Source organism: Cydia strobilella, chromosome Z (genome assembly GCF_947568885.1).
Source record: "Cydia strobilella chromosome Z, ilCydStro3.1, whole genome shotgun sequence".
Taxonomy (NCBI): domain Eukaryota; kingdom Metazoa; phylum Arthropoda; class Insecta; order Lepidoptera; family Tortricidae; genus Cydia; species Cydia strobilella.
The window spans coordinates 1,168,567-1,179,565 of record NC_086068.1 but is presented as its reverse complement, the minus strand read 5'-3'; the positions used below and the strand labels follow the sequence as shown (position 1 = coordinate 1,179,565).

The 10,999-nt window shown below is 36.3% G+C and overlaps 1 protein-coding gene across 3 annotated transcripts in view; it reads right to left on the bottom strand.

Annotated features, from left to right (window-relative positions):
• Positions 1 to 2,025: 2,025 nt before the first annotated feature.
• Positions 2,026 to 10,999, bottom strand: part of LOC134754542 (importin-7) — a 63,679-nt gene continuing 54,705 nt past the window's right edge. For 2 of the 3 annotated variants that reach the window (XM_063690843.1, XM_063690845.1), the window contains one exon: positions 2,026 to 3,236. The gene's annotated coding sequence lies outside the window, so the exon portion shown is untranslated. Of the gene's footprint in view, positions 3,237 to 3,980; positions 4,090 to 10,999 lie in introns of those variants that run through there. The other variant, XM_063690844.1, reaches the window with a different exon arrangement.

Below are 10,999 nucleotides of genomic sequence, written 5' to 3'. Positions count from 1 at the left end.
ATCAAACTGGCACTTTTCTTCCCTGCTAGGAGGGATCAAAGTGGCACTTTTCTGTTCTAGGACATGTTTTTTTTTCTTTTTGCATACTATTTTTTAGATCAAATAATATTTGGGAACATAATAATTTCCTTATGTGATGTGAAAAACAGTATGTGTCACATGGTAGCAATAGTTATTTGTTATACAAGGGTGCAAAGTTGTATTTTACCCGCGAGTGTGGAATTGAAACACGAGCAAACGAAAGGATTCTATAGTTGAACCACGAGCGAAGCGAGTGGTTCTAAAATAGAATCCTAAGCGTAGCGAGTGTTTTAACACACGAGAAGTAAAATACATTTGCACCCGTGTGTAACACAAAACTTTTCCCCTCACTATAGCGAGGAAAGTGCAACATCCACAGGCGTTAGATCATCTTCATCAACTGGAATAACTCATTTTTTTACGATATTATAACAAAAAACTCTGGAAATTCTGTACTTTTACGTGAGAAGTTTTTAAGTAAAATTTTTGTTGACAATGTTGACATTTCTGACGTATGAAATGTCAATGTTGCGTTTTGAAATTGCATCGACTTAACTTGTGCGTTCAGAATTATATTTAATATACTTATTAAAAAACAAACGTTTATTATGGAGTTTTAAGGTTTTATGACTTAAAATCATTAAATACAGCTAAATCTGGTATTTTTTATTAAATTCTCAAACCATTTATTTAATAATAATTAATATCGAACGAACCATTATTATGAGCGTTTTACGTTTTGTTATCTGTCAAGCTACTTAAACACGCTCCATCCAAGGTCAAATTACTTTCCCCACTAGTGGATAAAATGCGTTTTTCCCCGCTTGTTTTAAAGGATAAAAGACGGCTTTCCGAGCTATTGAGGGGAAAAATTATTTCCACCTTGGGCGTTAACACTTGAATCCCTCACTACGCTCAATTCTATTTTAGAATACCTCGCTACGCTCAGGATTCAATTATAGAATCCTTCGCTTCGTTCAGAATTGTACGCCCTCACCGTAAATATGTTATTTTGCTTCCTTGTGACACAATCTACTATTTACCCTCACTAGCTCGGAAAGCCGTCTTTTATCCTTTCAAATAAGCGGGTAAAACGCATTTTATCCACTAGTGGGGAAAGTAATTTGACCTTGGAGCGTATTACTCTCTATGGCGGTGGCCCACATCGGTGAGTATATGAGTAAGTATACTCCGATTTCTAACTAAATTCCCAATAAACTCACCTCACTCAGATCCTTTTTCTTTCGTAATAATGGAAAATATGTAAAGAAGTAAACTCAAATTTCCCTTTTGCATACTCTAGCATTTAAAATAAATATTGATGTATCCTTTTAGCTTTGTTTAGTTTCTTAAAACATACGGAAAAGAGAAAAAGTGAGGTTAGATTTTTGTAATATTTAATTATAAATCAGAGTTTAAACGAGGTCTCCAGCGCCTCGACCACGGCGAAACCCGTTTTTTTTTTAAATCTTTATTAAAGGGCTTTTTCGAGTGAACGAGTGAAACCCGTATTGTAATCGTAATCAGTAATCACGGGTGTTACACTGCCAAGATAAGGGTTAACCTGCTTGATGGCACGTGGGCGAAGGTCGAAGGAATCTTCAGGAGTCTGAGATGAAACCAGTGTACCTCTTATGGCGTATATTGGGAAAGTTTCTTATATCTATCCTAAACTAGTCTATTGATTATAGCGCCACCTATGGACTTTCTCGTGAACTACGTACCCTGGTGGGTGCGTAAAGTAGGTAAGCCATCAAGGGTTCGATAGAGAATACAGGGAGTGCCATAAATGGCGCTGTTAACGCAAGTTAACACCGCGCCAGCTACATTCTGGCAAAAGAGTAGAAATTAAAAAGTGGCAACACTGTAGTGTCGTCCCGTTTTTCTTAGATTCATTTGAAAGGGAGGGAGGGAGTGTTGCCACTTTTTAATTACTACTCTTTTTTGCCAGACTGTAAATAAATGAAAATCCCAGGATCAAGTAAAATGCAAAATAAACACAAATTCTTATGAATCACATTTATTTACATGAAGTGAAACATCCTTACATCTCTTACATTTGTATAGTTCGTTACGCGTGATATTTATTTACAATGTTGCAGCGTCCGCGCGCCGCAAACGACACGGGGCTCTATGTCTACGCCCTTAGCTTAGGACTCAACTTGGTCATGTGCATAGTTCAGTTTCCTTTGCCATTTTTACATTTTGTTTCATGTGTTTTATAAACATTTTTAACGGCTTTTTAGCTCAAAAGAGCTTAAATAAATTATATCTCATAGCTGTGACGCCTATATTAATACTTGCTTATTAATTCATAATTCATGTATACTTTAGAAAGTGAACTATACACTGACAACACTCAAAATACAAAAAGTTCATGACAAAACATAAATGTTACAAACTCGCGCGTTTACCGATGTAATACGCATGTCAAAAACAAGTCGATAGAGTAAACAACCCTAGCAGTGGTGACTTACAAAAATATGTCAATGAGGGCTATCGTTTTTTTTGCTCACCAGTTGGCGCCTCTGTTGATGGTGGTCCAAAAAACAGAACAGCTGTCAGTCATTGAAGTGACAAGTGACATTTGACATTTCGAACTATGGAAAAGATCACCATCTACACTAGCGCCCCTAGCGGCGAATTCATACGCGTTAGCCCTCATTGGGTAGTTTTAAAAAATTGACATGGGCAATTAGTAATCGTTATCACAAAAATAGAGCTTCGCCCGCATTTCACAAGTCTTATCACGAATCCTTGCACCTTATAGCTAACCTGCCTTGCCAACAACGCTGGCCTTTTAAGCTGTGGCAGTGTCGTTTCGACCGCCTTATATTAATAGGCGCACTCGTTTAAGGATTTGCCACACTGGATGCGTTCTGCGGTCAGCGGTCAGGTCAAACCCGCATTATGTATGAACGACATTAACAGCAACCTTTGAAGTTGAAGTTTGACCTGACCGCTGCCTGCAGAACGCATCCAGTGTGGCAAATCCTTTATAGTGTACAGAGATGGTACCGACCCAATTTAAATAGCAGTTTCATTAAATAATACAACCATTACAATAATTTATATAGCTGCGTTCAAAATATTAGGCAAATCTTTACTGCTATCGCATCAAATGCCGCCATCTTGAATTATTACAAAATGCCAGCTCGAAGTAGCAAAATGGCGTCCGGCGTTCAACGACTATTTGAGCTGCATCACATATTTATCTAAAATTTAAAAAATTAACGCATTATTGATATAGTGCACCTTTTTGTTAAACAAATGTGCCATTCTCAACCAAAAGGGTACTTATTGTCGGTGGTCAATAAGGCGCTATTTCCATATAGTTTCAGTTTGAAATCAACCTTATCGACAAGCGACAATGTGGTACCTTATGGTTGAAAACGTCACAAATATAGTTTTTAGACGTTAGTCCTATTAAACGTACCAGCGTTACGTGTTTTGAAGCGTAGTTATAACTTATAACCCAGACGACTTTGGAAGACATCTGAACTAAATTACGAAAACAATAGGGATGTTGAACACAGAACTGGATGACAAAGAACAACTGTCAATCTTTAAAAGTGCGACCAAAAATGAAATGCAAGTGTGTGCGTAAATTGTCTATGTGAGATCAAAAATAGTGATGTCATGTTACAACATATTAATAATTTATCGGTGTTTGATTGCTTATTCGACTACTTTTTCAAATGCGTTGTTCCCTTTGTTTCTTTTATCAATTATTTTTATTTTTATCTGACCATTTTTGAGTTTGACTATGGCCGCGGATGGCCAGGAGAGTATCACAGTAATTTTTAAATTGAAAGATATAAACAAATCAGGTAGAAAACTATTAAGTTGGGATCGAACCGATCTTGAGATTTTTTTTACTATTCCTCTGAAACATTGCATTTCTTCACTTTTCATCAGGTGTGACTAGGGCCAATCGCCGATCAGTTTATAAAAAAAAAAAAAAAATTTGAATCGAAATGTTTGCCACAAACAACATAATATTTATGTGGAGTCCAAGTTTCCCTGTTAATGGCACGCAACCATTTCCGACGTAAGTCCTTGGGATATCTGCAAAGGAAGGGGCAGGGATATCAGCTGATTTATGTTAAATTTACCGCTAAATATGTGCACCTTCAAAAAGGTATAACAAGCGTTATTATTTGAAATCGGTTATATAGCTATTAATATTAGTTAATAAAGTTATCGATACAGTCATATGATCATTTTGGCAAGCCCTAGCGTAAAGTAACAGTTTATGTTTTTACACAAAATATTCTAAATTATTGACTAATATAATAAAATATTATATAAACCGGCTTTGTACACTTTTTATGCTGTTAATTTGACAAAATATCGTTAAGAAAACTTCGCTCGGAATATCATAATTACCAGTGAAATGAGTATTTGCGCGGGTTATTTGGCCCTGTGATACTGCAATACGGCATACTACATGACACCATATTCACTACATTAGTTTATTCTACGTTTTCTTCCTGATTTCTTTATTATTTTTTACATTAAAAAATACGGCAATACGCTCCGGGTCGACTTGGGCCGCCCTGTCACTCAAAAATGGTCACGTTTTCTCATTTGTAGTCTGACTCTTTCGCACTCATGGGATGTTCATATACGTGATGGCTTCCCTTTCCAACACTTCAGCTGTCTATGCGTAAACATAAAAATTTCAGGTCTGTATTGTTGACATGAATCGCGAATATATAAAATTTTATGTTTTTACCATTGCAGGGAATATTAAAATGCTGAAAATCATATTTTGTAAGTGTAAAATATGCGTAATAAATTATTTAAAAATTATGCCCAGCATCACGTAACTGCAAACGCAAATCGGGGCGCGTAACGTCAGCGTCACGGCGTGAGAGACACACTGACAAGTTGTCAAACATGGTGGTCCTCTGGCACTGACAGCAGTTTGTTTATCACATCGTTACGTCATCCAGATCACGTGACAGCTTGGAGCGTTTTAGCGCGAAATTTAAACACTAAATCAATTAACGTTGATTTTTTATTAAAAATGAATAAAAATGAAAAAACATTTTTTGCAATAATTACGTGTCTATCTATAAAATGAAAAGAGTTCTAGAAAATAGTCGACATCCTTATTAGTATGGTGCTTTCGTTTCTAATGCATCTTTTACGTTTTTCGCTATTGCCTATTCGCGGCGGGGCCGCGCGGGGGATATTAAAAGTAAATGACTTTCGTGGGCTCAAAGTACCTAAAGTCATGTCTAATTGCACATAGCCAATAGCAAAAGCTCAAAAATCAAAGGTATGATCACAAACAGAAATATATAAACGCACACATCTATAGTGGTGATATACAATGAATAATCGAGCACGAGACACGTCAATAATAGGGTAGTGTGCAATCAGTAATTATTATTTATGAAACATAACGATTTTTACTATAAAGATAGTCTGAAAATGCTATCTAAAGATAGTTTGAAAACGCAAAAAAAAAAGTTTGTCCTTGTTTCTTTGACGTAATTTCTTAAGGCCATTCCATCGGTTTGCCGCTGTCTCTGTCACATTTCGCAAGAAAGAACGAGAAAGTGCATGCGCGCCAAGTGTTCGTTTTGATCAAATTTTGTCGATTTTTATTTATTTTAAAAACGTTACCCTACAATATCGAAATTCGAAAGCTATGAAATTAGTATTTAAGTTAAGATTGTTTTTTCTTCTTTTTTTGTTTATAGTATCACATAATAAATAACCGAGTAAAGTAGGATTAAAAGTCCGAGTTAGAGGTTACTTTGGGAATTAATTGTATCGAGCGAAGTGTCATAATTCGTGTATCGGAAGCTATGATATTAAAGATAATATAGCCAAGAACTACATATATTTTTTCCACGTCTACGAATATCAACGCCTCTTAGTAAAACATGATTATATAAGATTTTTCGCCTTCTGGCTCAGGGAACCGCCTTAAATTTCGTGTCCGCTGTGCAAAACAATTTAATCAATCTATAGGAAACAACTCTATTCTTGAATGCCTCAAACCTTATAACACCACTACAGTCGTGGTATTTATTTTCAAATTCGTTTTAGTTTTTGACAGTCCTAGTTTGGTACAAGTAAAAATCAAAATCACAGTAAAAATGTGCCTCTTCAAGTTCCCTTTACAAAAGGAACCCTTATTATTTAATTAGTCACTCTTACGAGTAAAGGTTAGAGTGAAATAACTGTCATGCGTCATGCCAATATCAGTTTCTGGCGATTCGAGTATTGTTAGATTCAGTTTCGTTACTACTTTTACAGTTCTTAAATACCCTTTGACATATGTGACGTTTTCAACCAAAAGGTACCACATTGCCGGGTGTCGATAAGGTAAATTTCTAATTGAAGCTATATGGAAATAGCGCCTTACTGACAAGCGACAATAAGTACCCTTTTGGCTGAAAATGCCACATATAATAAGAAAGTGAGCCATCTCATCTAAATGGTCACAAGTGAATTCAATTTACCACCAGTGTACGAAATTTAGGACAGAAATATCCATAAGATAGCTAGCGAGTGCGTTCGGGCGAGTGTCAACCGATAATTTGTAAATAATAAAAATTTGTCCGTCATCTGCAAAAGTCGACTCTGCCTTTAAAAACGCTATATCCACATCTCTAGCCGCATGCCGCCCAATGTGCAATACATTGTACACAGTAACACTCGGCATAAACGCCCAGACAGTAGTATGCCTTCTATATTTTACTTGAATTCACGAGATGAATGCGATTAATTACGTTACGAATGTCAACCGAAAACTAAAAACAAAAAATAAAAGAAATAAAAAGAAAAACAAAAAATCTCCGCCCAACCGCAATAATAGTTGACAATCGTTCTATTTGCCGTTCACGCCTTCTCTATTTCAATTGTATTCACGAGATGAATGCGGATAATAACCCTATTATATTTTTAATGTTGTCAAATACCCATTTGACAACATTAAAAATATATAACGAATTGCTGTCATCCTGAAAGATAATAAACTGATAAAGTATATTTCACTATATTTGAATGTAAATTATGTTTAGTTTTTGGAAAATAAACGAAAGAAAATTTAATATTTTTTGAAATTTCATCAGGGACGTGAACGCTCTGTGATTGGTCAACGCTCGGATGACGTCACACGCGGGTAAACATTCTTGATTGCCTTAAGTGTTTTAACTGTTTTATTTGTATTTAGTTAATTTTAGTTATTGTTCCACAGTTTTCTGATATATTCCGATCTATCAGTATATCTAGTAGCACAATATTCATAAGAATCTCAAAATGGAGCCGAAATATGTGAAAGCTGATAGCGGCACCTACCAGACATAGACGCATTAATGGTTGCACTTTTCTTTAAAGATAATCCGGATTACTATGTTGCGGAACTTAGAAATGTAAAGACAGCTGTGTGAGTATACGTAGAAATTGTTTATTTACGAATACGACGACGATATATATATAGAATACGATGACGAAAATAGTATCTCCATACTGCACTTTAGTTTGAAAGAAAAAGTATGCTACTAACTACCTACTAATGCTGAAAGAGCTATGTTATGAGGTTATGTAGTAACATTAAATACCTAGATCTTGTTTCGTTAAATACAACAAAATCCGCTGCTTTAACTACCATATTTATTTACAGTCAAATATTACTTACATCGAAGTGGTCTTCACACATAAAAACATTTGTATGCGCTAAAATGCTCTTTGGGTCTCTTCGCGCTAGTTTTAACCACATTTTTCTTTTTTTGGGATTCGTTGGAACGGAAACAAACAATTTGTCTGGATTTTTTATAGTCGTACTTGAACATTGCGGCACTATACACCATTTATATACCATTTTACAGTGAAATAATCAATTCAATGCACATAAACCATAAGATTTACTAAGGTCATTGACTGAGTCTACTCGCGTGTGACGTCACACGTGTCACGTGATTAGCCCCTTTGCAAAAACAGCGTTTAAGGCGCGTTCAAAATAAATAAACTTTAACATTGTTTTTTTATATTTAATACAGTAAATTTCACGGAAATATCAATGTAGTGTAATTATTAAGTCATAAACAATCAATTAAAACCATTTTCACAAATGAGTCAAATAGCCTATTACGAATGTCAACCGAAAAACAAGAACTAAAAAGGAAAACAAAAAACAAATAATCTCCGCCCAACTGCAATAATAGTTGACAATCGTTCCATTCGCCGTCCACGTCGATATACAGTAGAATAATTTAATTTTAGTATCATTTCGTACGTTGTCACACTGACAATCAATATGAAAGACGCTTGGACCGCGAGCCAGGCGCAAATTTCGTCAGTCATCGACTCCCGGGCGAAAACTCGTATAGCGGTTAACGGCTATGTATGATGAACCCTCGTGAACGTCAGCTGCCGCTCCGTTATCACCTCTAAAGCAATGCGGGCAAACTTATAGATGTGACACTTCAAAACAAAAATACAAAATTCATATAAACACTTACACTTAAATATACGTATAAAAACAATAATGTACTTAACTCATTGTACAGTCGCCATCAGATATATCTTAGCGGCCAAGGTGGTCAAATATTTCTAAGCAGGACTAAATTTCACTAAATTCTGCACACTGCAAATACCAATTATATCATAACTGCTGTAATGTCATAAATATATCAGAAAGATGTTATTCAATAATTTCTTTGCATACATGCAGCCGAAAATTTCTGATCGCATAGAATGTCAAACGTATACATTTGAGGAGAATATACCTTGTCATTGCCATATGTCATATAATTTGACAGCGCGTGGCCATTGTGTGTGAGCCTCAGGCACAAAGGCCACGCGCTCACACAAAAGAAATAATGGCTTTTGTTTAACAGAATGCCATTGTTAGTACAGGTAAGTGAACGAGCTCAGTAGAGATAGCGTTAACTATAATTATACCTACTGGCCTAAAGCTGTCGTTAATAGGACTTGCATATAATATAATAATTTGTGCCGTTTTCAACCAAAAGGGTACTTATTATGACTTTGTTCCGACAAATGTTTCGTAACCCGTTCCACTTTCTTTTCTGTATCCCTCAAAACTACCTCATCCAGTTCCATAGCCGTCTGATACAGGGCATAAGTCTCCCTCGGAGAATTCTGTAGCTCCCTGACACTGTCAACGAGTTCTTTCAAGTCGGGTTTGCCGTCGAGAAACAATGTCTTCCTTTGTCAGTATGCTGTAGTTGATTGCTTTTATTTTGGATTTCTTTGCCAATTTTAGTTGTCTGAAATGTGTTTCATGATAGACCCTCAGATTGATTAAGTTTCGCGTAATATTCCCTATTAAATTCAGGCTTTTTGTATATTTTCCTTAACACTATTATTTCAGAATTATAAACATACCAAAATCCAGCACCCTAGCTTTATAAAAAACGACAAAAAATTATGATGATTAATGAGTGAGTCAATTGTAGTTAACGCTATCTCTACTGAGCTCGTTCACTTACCTGAACTAACAATGGCATTCTGTTAAACAAAAGCCATTATTTCTTTTATGTAAAGAAAACACAAAACACACAAAAGAAATAATGGCTTTTGTTTAACAGAATGCCATTGTTAGTACAGGTAAGTGAACGAGCTCAGTAGAGATAGCGTTAACTATAATTATACCTACTGGCCTAAAGTTGTCGTTAATAGGACTAATAGCATTTTTTTTTTTTGTAAGCCTACTAAGTGTCCCACTGCTGGGCAAAGGCCTCTCCCCTTGATTTCCACGACTCCCGATTTGTTGTTTCCTCCGGCCAGTTGTTCAGGAAGCTGTCCAGGTCATCCCGCCATCTCCGTTTGGGCCTGCCCCGTCCACGCCCCTCTACCGGCATCCACTTGGTTGCTAAGCTAGCCCACCTCTCCGGATGCATGCGGTGGACGTGACCGGCCCAGTCCCATTTGAGCCTAGCGGTTTTCTCGCCTACGTCAGCGATGCCGGTTTTTGAGCGCAGCGTATAATATAATAATTTGTTTTCATTTCTCATGCTCTGAAAGAGGGTCATTGTTGTTCTAAAAGGTGTGCAGAAAACGATACGTGTCTGCACAAGAGCATTTTACGTTAAAAATACGATTTTTTTAATTTTTTTTACGATAAGCAATTGAAATTTGAGTTTAAATGGATTTGTTATACAATTTCCATTTTGATATTTGACTCTCCATTCCATAAATAACGATACTTTTACCTAAATTGTTAACTGAAAGTACCCTTAACGATATGGCAGATATTTATTCAACAGTGGCGTCCCCACTAGCTGCCACTGTCGACGTCATCTAACAGATGGCGTTAGGGAGCTAGAACGCAATTAACTAGAAACCTACATCGCGCTTACGAAGTTTCAAATGTCACTTACTATATATACTCCTTCTGACTAACTCTCAGTGGACTTCGGTCCCCAGGCATAACACCCGCCTGGAGAGAGTACTCTCTATTGCCCTCTCTCTATTATTACCACACAACTATGACCACAACCAAACCCAACTACATTTCTAGTGCATAATTATTTTCCATCGTATTTTCACGGATATTGATGAAATTACAGCAGTTATGATATAATTGGTATTTGCAGTGTGCAGAATTTACTGAAATTTAGTCATGCTCAGAAATATTTGACCACATGGGGCTAAGATCTGATGGCGACTGCAATGTACACCACAAAGGAAACGGGTCTCTTTGAAGATTCACCCGTTTTTATTGTTCCAGTGTACATAAATGATTTTAGTATAGTCTTTTTCAATACATGTGATGTCTAGCCTCAAATGTGTGCACAGTAAGCACAGTAACATTGATTTGTATATAAAAAATATTAATGTTGACTACTGCATACAGAATGACTAAAAAATAAGTGCATTCCCGTTGCCAGGGAGGTTTTGGGATTATACTGAGCAACTTTTACTATGGGACCGACCACGAAATCGCGAAAAAAAAAATTACCCTCCCATAGAAAATGGACCAGCCAAAATG